Source organism: Bradysia coprophila, unplaced genomic scaffold (genome assembly GCF_014529535.1).
Source record: "Bradysia coprophila strain Holo2 unplaced genomic scaffold, BU_Bcop_v1 contig_151, whole genome shotgun sequence".
Classification (NCBI taxonomy): Eukaryota; Metazoa; Arthropoda; class Insecta; order Diptera; family Sciaridae; genus Bradysia; species Bradysia coprophila.
The window spans coordinates 904,050-916,340 of record NW_023503423.1 but is presented as its reverse complement, the minus strand read 5'-3'; positions in this window follow the sequence as shown (position 1 = coordinate 916,340).

Below are 12,291 nucleotides of genomic sequence, written 5' to 3'. Positions count from 1 at the left end.
AACTGGGTGTGTGTGTTAGTGTCTTCTATTAATACCAGCCATTTCTCCTCTTCGCTCTGATGTTTTTCATCACTCAAAATGAATTTCTTTTCGTCGTCTGTTTTTTTTTTGTTCATAAGAATAACAAAAAATGATTTTTTATTCATTTCGACAATCTTCAATCAGGAGTTAAGAAACATTGTCGGTTCTTCGAATATTGAAATCGATGTTAATAGAAGAGGAGTCGCTCTGCTCTCAGACCGGAAGCCATTATCTACTTAGTGTTTCCGACTAAAGGTCTGATCATCAAGACTGTAAACTTTGGGGAGGTCACGCAGTTACAGATACACCACAGTTGACGATAAAATGGCCGATTGGATACAAAAATTCACCTCCTGTGATGATTCTCGTCGCCGTGATGATGTGGTGAATTTTCTTATAACTAAAATCATCAGATGTGGTGTGGGTTCCAACGTATCTGGTAAAATGGCGATTTGACCCCAAAGTTTACAGACTGTTCCAATTAGTATGATCCAGACTATTTGCCTTATTCCTAAACGAACTTTTGCCTTTTTTCCTACATGGGCCGGTAACTTGGGTAGTGCTGAACCGGTTTTTAGCCCCGTAAGAAGTACGAAGGGGCTTATAGGATTACGATGCCGTGTGTAATTGATGGAATTCGAAGCAGACGGTAAGGGCAAAGTGTTTGCCTATGTTCATAGATGACGAATCCGCAATAAAAATTTTGTCTGTCCGTCTGTCCGTCACGTCGATATCTTGAGTAAATCAAATCCGATTTCAAATTTTTTTTTTCCCTGAAAAATAGTCGAAATAGTGAGGCTAAGTTCGAAGATGGGCATATTCGGGTCGGTCCTTCGTGAGTTAGGGCTACCTAAGTGATTTAAGGTTTTTTGGTGATATTTATGACAAAATAAACGATGGAAATGTAAATGACACGGCAAATTTCAAATGTCAATACCAATCCAGGAAAGAAAAGGTTTTTAAAATCGGGTGAGTGGACCGTGAGTTAGGGCCTTAGAAGTGAAATGCTACTAGGGCCCTATGTGTATTTTACATCGAACTCGAGTAAATTTCATTCGTTTTTCGTAATTTTTGTTTCATTTGGAAGGTAATCAAAGGCCGAATAGAATGTTGTTGAATAAATATTATGCACGTATGACAAGGCGGTCGAGGCTTGCCGAGACGGCTTGTCATACGTGCATATTCTTTTTTATCGCATAAGCGAAAACGAGACAACAAGATATGCGAATGACGCTTTGACAATTTACAGAAGTATAATGTTTGTTTAGGTGAATAATTTTTTCGGGGAATCACGCCGCGTATGCGATAAAAAAAATTAAATTTGGGTCCTCGAACTAAGGCCGCTACTAGGGCCCTATGTGTATTTTACATACAACTCGAGTAAATTTCATTCGTTTTTCGTAATTTTTGTTTCATTTGGAAGGTAATCAAAGGCCGAATAGAATGTTGTTGAAAAAAAATTAAATTTGGGTCCTCGGACTAAGGCCGCTACTAGGGCCCTATGTGTATTTTACATACAACTCGAGTAAATTTCATCCGTTTTTCGTAATTTTGGTTTGATTTGGAAGATAATCAAAGGCCGAATAGAATGTAGTTGAAAAAAATTTGGGTCCTCGGACTGAGGCCGATACTAGGCCCTATGTATTTTTTATACACAAAAAATTAAAATTTTAGGGCGATTTGAAATTTTTGTTTCATTTGAAAGTAACGTCGTACGGGGCTTCATAATAATTTTACTTTAACTACATTAACCGGCGCAATAGGCTTACGGTCAAAGTAGGGTGACAAACGCACTAGGGTCACTTACGCAATAGATATACGGGTTTGTACGGAGCTCAGTCGCAGCAAACGCTCCGACTGGATGGCTCGTTTTTTTAAACATTTTTGTTTCTTTTGGTAAGTTCATCAGTCAAGGGACTTGACCCACCCATGAGTCCTAGCCCAAATGATATGTACGAAAGTAATACCCTAATATCCGTAAGTTTTAGGAAATGTTGCCAAGGACCGACTTACCGGAATCTCTTGCTTATCAAAGGAGAACAACTAACCGCTACTGAATAAAAACAGTAAAAGGAAGACAATTAATTGAACGATGGCCAAAATAGATCTTTTATTTACTAATACATGCAACGGGTATATCATTCCGTTTGGTCGTTATAATCTAAACATTTTTGTGCACACAAATTTGTATATGAATACCACGTTCAACATACCTCCACCAAATATTCATAAGAAAATCAGAAAATTTCATTTTCAAATAAACTGATCTGATGCGGTCGGATAATTTTGTTTTTTATTTTTAGAATTTCGGCCAAAGACAAAGTTGTTCGGAACTGTTCGTTAGTAAAATATTTCCAAATGATGTGTGAAGGTTGTTGAGCAATTCGAAAATTATTTGGTGGTTCGGTGAAAGAGGAACGCGTTGAGGGATTCTTTTGACAAACAGCCTACCGAAATCGAACCGATTTTTTTTTAGTGAGATCATTTTGATGTGCCTAGACAGAAATTGAACCCTATAATCCAAAACCACTTTCAAATTTTTTGTTCCTGGAACTGTGTTGTCAGCTGGAGTTGACCATAATCTGAAAATTGCAATTTTCATACCTGTTTTTCTCCCACATCAAGGCACATGACCGACCATGCACTGATAAAAAAAATTTCGTCAACATACGTCCAGACAGTTTCATTTCTACCTTACTTTGGATATGTATATTCCAATGTCTGACATGTATATCGTATCGTACATGTTCGACGCATAAACATACGAGTGACACGAATAGTCACGAGTAGTATGATATACATGTCAGACGTCTGCCAGCCAATTCATACATACTTGACGTATGTTGCCGAATTTTTTTTATCAGTGTGGTATCATTGGATAGCTGGGTTCATGTAGTCACGGTCCAACATGATTTATGTGGATTTTCGATGCCATATACTGTGAGCAACATCACTTTGAAAAAAAATTAAGATTCTATGCTACCCGTAACTACATGACCTCAGCTATCCAATGATACCATGGTCGGTCATGTGACTCGTCACCTGTGGGAGAAAAACAGGTAAGAAAATTGCAATTTTCATATTTTGACGACGCAGTGGCTGGAAAAAAAAATTGACAGACGTTTTGGATTATAAGGTTCAATTCCTGTGTCTTCTTTTTCAGCCTGTTTCTATCCACTGCTGGATGTAGGCCTCTCCAACTTCTTTCCATTTCGTACGATCCATTGCCATTTGCTGCCAGTTTGTACCTGCAATATTCTTAATTCCGTTTGTCCATCTCTCTGGTGGTCTACCTATAGCTCGTCTTTTATATGGTCGCCAGTTCATGATCTTTTTGGTCCAACGTTCGTCTGTCCTTCTTGCAATATGTCCCGCCCAGCTCCATTTCAGAGATGCTATTCTTTCCATGACATCAACGACCCTGGTTTGTTGTCGAATCCATTGATTCGTCATTCTGTCTCTGAGTGTTATTCCAAGCATACTCCGTTCCATGGCTCTTTGTGTCACTCTCAATTTATCTTCGGATGCTTTCGTTAAAGTTAACGTTTCCGCTCCATAAGTAAGCACTGGAAGGACACAAGTGTCGAAAACTTTGCGTTTCAGACTATTATTCATTTTGCTTTTGAAAATTAGTCTGAGTTTTCCGAACGCTGCCCATGCAAGACCAATCCTACGTCTTATTTCTGCAGTTTGGTTGTCCAGACCTAACTTCAGTTTATGTCCTAGATATACATAGCTGTCGACTCGTTCAATGACAGTGTCACCAATTTTGATTTCTCTATCGTCCCCGATGTTGGTCATGACTTTTGTTTTCGATAAGTTCATCTTGAGGCCAACTTTGCTCGCCTCTTCACTTAACTGTTGTAGCATAAGCTGAGCCTGACCTAGATTCGCTGCTATCGGTACAATGTCATCAGTGAAGCGGAGATTGCTCAGGTAATCTCCATTTATCTTTAATCCCATTTTACTCCAGTTTAACTTCCTAAAAATACTCTGCAGAATCGCCGTGAATAATTTCGGTGAAATGGTGTCACCCTGCCTTACACCTCGGCCAATTCTGAATTTCTCCGTGCTCTTATGAAGTTTTATACATGAAGTAGCATTTTTGTACACATATCGAATTGTGTTGGAGTACCTTGAGTCTACTCTACATTCGTCTAATGCGTCCAATATCGACAATGTTTCCACTGAATCGAAAGCTTTTTCGAAGTCTATGAATAGCAAGACTATGTCGATGTTGTATTCACGACACTTCTCAATAAGCGTTCTCATCACCTGCAAATGGTCGTTTGTGCTGAAACCAGATCTGAAAGCAGCTTGTTCAACAGGTTGGTAGAAGTCGAACTTGTTAGTGTTCCTCTTCGTAATGATTTTCATAAACAACTTGTAGAGTGTTGACAATAGGCTTATGGGTCGGTAATTTTCCAGCTTTGTTATGTCTCCTTTTTTATGCAGCAATGTAATTACCGCATTTTCCCAGGCTTCTGGTACTTCTTCCCATTGGAGACATTGATTAAACAAAGCCGTGATTGCCTTTAATAAGGAGTCTCCACCCAGTTTAATGGCTTCCACTGGAACACCATCTTCTCCGGGAGACTTTTTGTTTTTCATCTCGGCTACTGCGGCCTTGACTTCATCAACAGTTATGTCGGGCATATCCTCCGATCCCACGTTTCTTATTATTGGTCTATCTTCGGTTTCTTCCGTTGGGCTCTTCCGTCTTGCTGAAGAAAACAAATTCTCATAAAATTCTGTTGCAATGTTTAATATCGCATTTCGATCCGTTTGGATCGTTCCTGTTTTGTCTCGTAATTTGAAGATTTCTTTTTTGGCGTTTGTCATTTTTCTTCGTAGGACTTTCATATTGCAGTTAGCTTCAATTATGTTTTGAGCCAATTGGACATTATATTTTCTTTCATCTGATCTCCTTGCTTTGTTGATACTTTTAGACAGGTTCCGGTATTCCACCGAATCTCGTCCTCCGTTTTTTACCAACTCTGCTCTGCTTGCGATCAGGTCTAATGTTTCTCTGCTGAGTTTTGATTCTTTCCCTTTGACGGATTTGCATTTGGATTTCATGAAACCCATTATTGTATCGACGATTTTGGTATTCAATTCGTCCAATGTTTCACATTGATTGTTGACGTTATCTAATTCGGCAGTCATTTTCGTAGCAAATTCTTCATTTTGTGTGTAAAGCCGTTGTACGTCAATCCTTTCACTTTTCTGAACTAGTTGTGATCTTTGAAATCTGGTATTTAACGTGACTCTTGCACGAACCATTCGGTGATCACTACCGGTTGAAAAATTGTTTAGGACCGTAACGTTCTTAACGGTTGACTTACAGCCAGTTATGATGTAATCGATCTCATTTTTCGTTACACCATCTGCACTAGCCCAAGTCCATTTCCGTTGAGGCTTTCCTGCAAAAAATGAATTCATTGCGTACAAATTGTGTTGCTGTAAGAAGTTGAGTAAAGTATTTCCACGCTCATTTCTTTGGTCGTTGCTAAAACTACCAACAGAAACTTCGGAGTCTTCTTCTCGTTTTCCCAGCTTCGCATTGAAATCACCGACTAGATATTGGTAATGTGAAGGGTTTTCGTCCAGAGCTTTCTCGACATCTTCATAGAATCTTTCTACTTCTTCGTCATCATGGGTGGACGTGGGTGCGTAAACCTGAATTAATTTGACACTGTATCTGTTATTTATCTTCAGGCTTACGTATATCACTCGATCGGATATGCTTTTCGTGTGAATTATGCGATCCGACCACCGCTTGTTTATGAACAATCCGACACCGTGCATCAGCATCTGACTGTCACTTCCTCGGTAGAAGAATGTATGCCCTGATTGTAATTTCAGGCATTCCTCTCCAGGTTTTCTCACTTCGCTCACTCCCACAACATCCCATTTTATCTTTTCTAGCTCTTCTTCCATTTCTTGCATTTTTTGTCTTGACGACAATGTTCTGGCATTATATGTGGCAATGTATAATTCGTTATGGCTTCGTTTGAAGGTTTTTAGCATTAAAACACCACGCTTGCTACTGCGGGTTGGTGAGTATGAAAGCTTTACTTTGCTCGCCCCCGGTAATCCTCGAGCTCTGACCCGCACATTTCTGCACGTTCCGGGACCACCGTGCCTATCAAAGTGCACAGTGCCCGACGGGGTAGTGTTACTCTTTTTGAACATTCTTTTCCATAAAGCTTTGCCCATTCTTTTGAACCTATCTGAGCAAAAGGTTATTCGTCCTTTAAAAGCTTAACCTAGTAGCTAATAAGAATTCTGGGATCGATCTATCCTTTGGCTTCCTGATCGTGTTGTTTCACCTCAACGTTGGTCCCTTAACCCCAATTCTTTCGGCTTCCAGCTCACGATTCATTCAACCTTAAGATTGATCTATCTAATCCTATCTTATCTACTGCTACGTCCTCGTTAAACTTCATTCCCTCCACTCTTTTTCAAACTGGCTTGGGACAGTCTTTGGCGGTGTTAATTCCTGTGTAGGCAGATAAAAATGATTTTATTTAAAAATCGGTCCGATTTCGGTAGGCTGGTTTTCAAAAGAATCCCTCATTTTCTTTTGAAAATACATTTTCATAATAACCGTTCTTTCTGCATGAGTATATAAATACCCGATTCGTCGTGTCATATATAAAATACGTTCCGAACCCGATTTATATACGAACGTAATCTGAGATTGCGAAAAAAAAATAAACAACAAGAAATTGTGACCGTGTTATCTAATTTTAGTTACTAGCATAATAACTTTCCACACGACTTTCTTCCAAGTTTTAATTTGGCTAATTTTTTTGTTTTGTTTGAATCGAATAAAATTTTAAGATTCCGCGTCCGAATAAATCAATTGATTACCAGTCATTACCCTAAAAGACGCGAGACTTGAGAGGACTCTAAATAATTGTTGGAGAGGCGATATTTCTACACGGTGAATATCCTCAGGAACGATATTATCGTCCTGTCGTTTTTTGAACAGTAGTAACGTTTTTTAGACGACAGTATCGTCTTTCATTATGCTTTAGACGGCAAGCATAATAATAGTTTTACTATCTGATCTATTACTTCATTTGATCGAAGATTTTCAGTGAGTGATTTCAGAAATCTTTTACTTCATTTGTTTTGAACATGCTTTTTGCTATATAAGACCTCTTTAGTCATAGCTTGTCGTTTATTAATACTGTCTTTGTCGATAACAGATGAGAGCCGTCTGTAACAGGTTAACGTTACGCTTTCGCAATGGACCATTAGAGGATTATATGAGTCAGTGTTGTGGTATGTAATGCGCTTGAGGACATGTAACTTGAAATGAAAAATTGCTGCACAGGTGGGACACGAACCGAAACCCACATCGTTTTGTTGAACGATAAGATCGTTTTGTTGAACGATAAGATCGTTTTGTTGAACGATAAGATCGTTTTGTTGAACGACAAGATCGTTTTGTTGAACGACAAGATCGTTTTGTTGAACGATAAGATCGTTTTGTTGAACGATAAGATCGTTTTGTTGAGCGACAAGATCGTTTTGTTGAACGATAAGATCGTTTTGTCGAACGATAATATCGCACCGGACAGTATTATCATTCAGGAAGACATTTTCCTTCAGAAAGATATTATCGTTCGTACATACCATGTAGAAATGTTTGGCCACCGTATCAGGTTCCAATATTACAATGTTTTGCAGAGTCAAGGTTTGAATTTTCAAGGTAAAATTTATGACGTATTGTTACGAGGAGAAAGTTGGCTGATGTGAATGAGATCGGCGTTTTATAAGATTGATTGTATGTCCCTTTGCTGTCTTGTCTGCTTTATCGCTCCCTGATCTTCATTCCTATCAATCAGATTTATGCGGGACGGACCAGTCAAAACGGATTACTTGTTCGAATGCGTCAATATGTAAAAAGTGCAATAGAAAGCAGACGACGCTGGCCTAGGGCCACTATTGCAATCTGAGGTCGAAACAGTTTCTTTTGATGTTCTGTACATCACCCTTCCATCTGTCTTGGTGTTGCAGTTAGCCCAATTATTTGCTATGAAAATTCGTAGATCTGATTTGTGAGTAGTCAAAGACTACTCCGGAAAAAAATCTGCTCACTTTACACAGTGATATTTAACGACAAACTTTAATCGCTTAACAGAAAACACGTGTAATTGGAACATGTAATTTGGGATTAGTACCCTAAAAACGGGCCCGGATCAATGTTTTATCAATGCACTGTATAGATAACTGACATGCAGTAAGCTAGCCACATTGAGTTGGAGTTCACGAGTTTATTACTGATACGTGAAAGTAGCAATATCGTCATTAATCCTTCGGAAATTTAAACTTCGCTTGTCTTCTCAAGTTCTTGTATACAACACTTTCAAGAGGCTTCCACTCCTTTATATTTATCTAAGCTATATGTTTGTTCCAAGTAACTGTAAACCAAAAATTTGACAGTTCAACTTGATCCAGATCGACATAACCTGCACGATTTTTCATATATCATGTCCGGAGCGATAGCAGAGGACTTGACGCAGTCTAACTTCCAAAAAAAGAACGAAGAAATTTTTTTGAGACGCGGCAACTATGTATAGCCGAACATTTCAGTTTCTGCCCTTTAGTGTATATCCCCACAAAACCTATTCTATCTTATTCGCGCTTCAAATACGAGCAAAACGAGCTATCACTCGACTATGTAGGTTTAAAATTGCCGGAGATACATCGTTTTGAAATTGGTCACTTTTCATACAAAATACACCAAATTGACTTTTTCCAAACAATCAAAATCTTTCAACTTATGTTTCTGTCTATCTATCTATCTATCTATCGACGGTCGATCTCGGAAACTAATCAGCCAATTTCCATGAAATTTTGCAGGAGTCTCAGGGTGGGCATTAAAATGAAAATGTGATACGCCATTACTCCAGGAAAAACCAGAATTTTGTTTCATTGGCCTCGAAGTGGTTTCTGAGTGTGGTTTTCGAGGGTCGCGAACGCGTTTTCGGCTGTAGCTTAGCTGTATTGAAACCTACTGAGGCGTGAGACCCATCAAATGAACACGAATCGAACAAAAAAATAATTAGAAACATTGGTGCAGATCCGGTTGAGCTAGAGTGGTCAGAGTGACCAAATTTTGAGCTACTCGAGCGTAGGATGAAAGAACTAATATTTTTGCGATTATGAGAGATAGATAGTTACTTTCTTCGGCAAAGTCTCAGAGTTTTACGAGTAGAATAGATTGGCATATGTGAAAAATGTCGAAAGTTAGAAGGGTTTTAGAGCTATTTCTTGAATGGTTGCAGATAGAGTTACTTTCTTCGTCAAATTTTCGAATTTCGTCAAATTTTCGAATTTCGTCAAATTTTCGAATTTCGTCAAATTTTCGAATTTCGTTAAATTTTCGATTTTCGTCAAATATTCATTATTTCGTCAAATTTTCGAATTTCATTCTAAAAAGCACTTCTAAAACGACTGATATCCCAACAAAAATCTCTTCGATAAAATTGTGACACAGAGATTTTTGTTGGGATATTATATACAAACGTTGATGAGGCTATGTCCATCTGGATCAAATTTGACAGAAATGTGACACTTTGGACATTGGAACAAACCTATACTTGTAAATAAGTGAAGGAATAGAAGTAAAAAAATGCATGGAGCTCATGAAGTTACGTACCTGTTTTGGTCGGTTGATTTGAGGTAATTTTTCGCTCATATGCTAAGACATCCAATCTGGGATACATTGGAGATGTAAGTCGGTTTTTGGGTCCACGCCCTTTCGTGAGCAATATAAAATCAATCGTCCAAACAGTACCGGACTGGCTCGAAAAAGCCCATGCAACTCAATTTAAAAAGGCCCACAAATCAAAAATTCTCATACAAAAATCCAAAAGGCCCATCGGGAATCCCCCGAATTCACCGTATGGCCAGTCCGGGCCTGCGTCCAAAACAGGTCCGTAACTTGCTATCAATTTTTAAAGTTTTCGAAGATTTTAGTTGATTTTCGACTTGTGTTTGAGGAAACGGACGTGATTTCTGGACGATCCTGATGAAATGAAAACTCATTTGTTGAATTTGGAAATGTTTTTCCTTTTTAATTTTATAAAACGAAATTCGTACAAAAATTAGGTTTAAAACAAAGCCGAGAACAATGTCTCAATAAGATGAATCGAAATTACGGAGCTTTTAGTTTGCCACAAAATTAGTATTGATAAGACACTTTTGTGTTTCACATAGTACTTTGATTTTGAAATAATAAAACTGTGTACGGAAAAACAACAACAATCCGTAGCAAAGCGAATCATTTTAGTTTAATTAAGTTTTACGGAAGTTGCAGTTTTCTTTTCTTTTTGTTCGCCAAATTTAGCATACTTATAATATACTTCGATGGAATGTGAAAATAAAAACAATCAAAATAGCAATTTCTAACATAATTAAAGCTCAACACTCAAAGCTAATCTCTTCTCATTTTTATCGAATTTCTCCTCATTTTTTGAAATTTCTTTTTCAGTTAAAAAAAAAATTGGAGTCGTCGGTCCCTCTTATTTATTTATTATCATTTGAACTACGTTGCATTTTTCTTTTTAATAAACTGAAATATATTTGGCAGGGCCTATTATTCGAAAATTTAATTGTTCATTTCTTACAAATTCTTTTAAAGATCAAAGATCTTGAAAATTCTTAAATCTGTGATTTTCAAGAATTTAAATTCTAAAACTCCTTAACAGCCTGAAATTTAAGAGTTTTTTGAATTTATTTATGAAAATTTCCTAAAATTTCTAAAAATTCTAACAAAAACATACGCCACAGATGTACGAATTGTATCAAAACATTAGCATTTCTAAATTACGCGTCCTATTGGAAACAAATGACCACAAGACCTGTGAATCTACGAGTCCAGTGTTAAAACAAAACTTATACTTTTACATATCCAGTATTGTTTCGAGAAACTTTGCCAATTAATTCATAGACCTGCCTGACGCCAGGATTTTTATTGAATAGATGAATGGAATCTTTTTTTTTGATTTCATTTGAAGTTTTCAGAATTTGTGCGTAAGTCACGCAACTACCTTTTTTAACGAACGTGTTCCGCTTGGAAATGATCATTGATCATGTAATCATGTACCCATTCCAACTATAACTTGCTGGTACCTAGATTATGCGCCGGCTTTATGTAAAAAGAAAAAGAAATATGAAGTCCGACAACTTTTTTTCAAGGCTGTCACTTTGGTGGCTACAATTTTGTAGTTTTCATATTTGATACGAATTAATCAAAATCAGACAGTTGGTAAGCAAAAGGTGTGAAAAGGTGACTTTGATTACTGATCTCTAGTTGGTACGAGCTTTAAAGCCTTTTGCTTTTGCAAAGATTTTTAATAGAATAAGAAGTCGCTGTCAGTGAACATATGCAGGAAGTGGCCATGTTGAAAATGTGCATCTAAAAAATGTATTTAAATTGACTGGTGGCGCTACAATTTCTTGAGATGGAATTTTTTTGAGAATTTTGATTCCGAAAAAATTCTGAAAATTTCGAACAGTTTTCCAAAAATTTCCGCAAAAATCTGAAAATTCTGAAAAATTTCTGACTTTTTTTTAGGAATTTTCTGAATTAAAATTCCAAAAATAAGCCCTGGAGTGATAATATTTTTCGCATCGAGAAATGTTGCCAACCTCATCAGTTATCATAAGCACATTTTTCACTAAAAGTGTGACATCCTCGTTTTCTTCCTTTCTAACCTTCATACCGTTCCGCTGAATAAAATAAATGCGAAAGTTCATAGTTACATTGAGAAAAATCTATTCAAAGTGTTACCCAATTTTCATGTCTTTTAATTAAATTTGTGATCGATGGACCTTTGAGTTTAAAATCGATTTGGAGATGATATGAGTTTTAGTAAATTGTGGGGTGGGTGATAGCGAATTTAAACGGACTGTGTGAATGCATTACACGTTTCCGAGATGAAATCGGAGAAAATTGTCTCTTGGTATAATTGGAAATAGAGTTAAGATCTTCTTAACTGCTATTTACAGACCGTTCCATTTCGGATATAGTTCACTTTTATGCTGCAAGGACACCATCCAAAAGACGATGAAAATGTTCAGTTTCACAATTTTTTGTATGTAGTTCTGTTGGGACAAAAATTGAACTAATCGCGAAATGGAATGTTCTACTATAATGCACGGACAGTCTTTAAATTTAAGTTGAAAAAATAAAACAAAAAGTGAACTCATCAACATCATTTTAACATGAAAATTTACGCGGTGATTTTC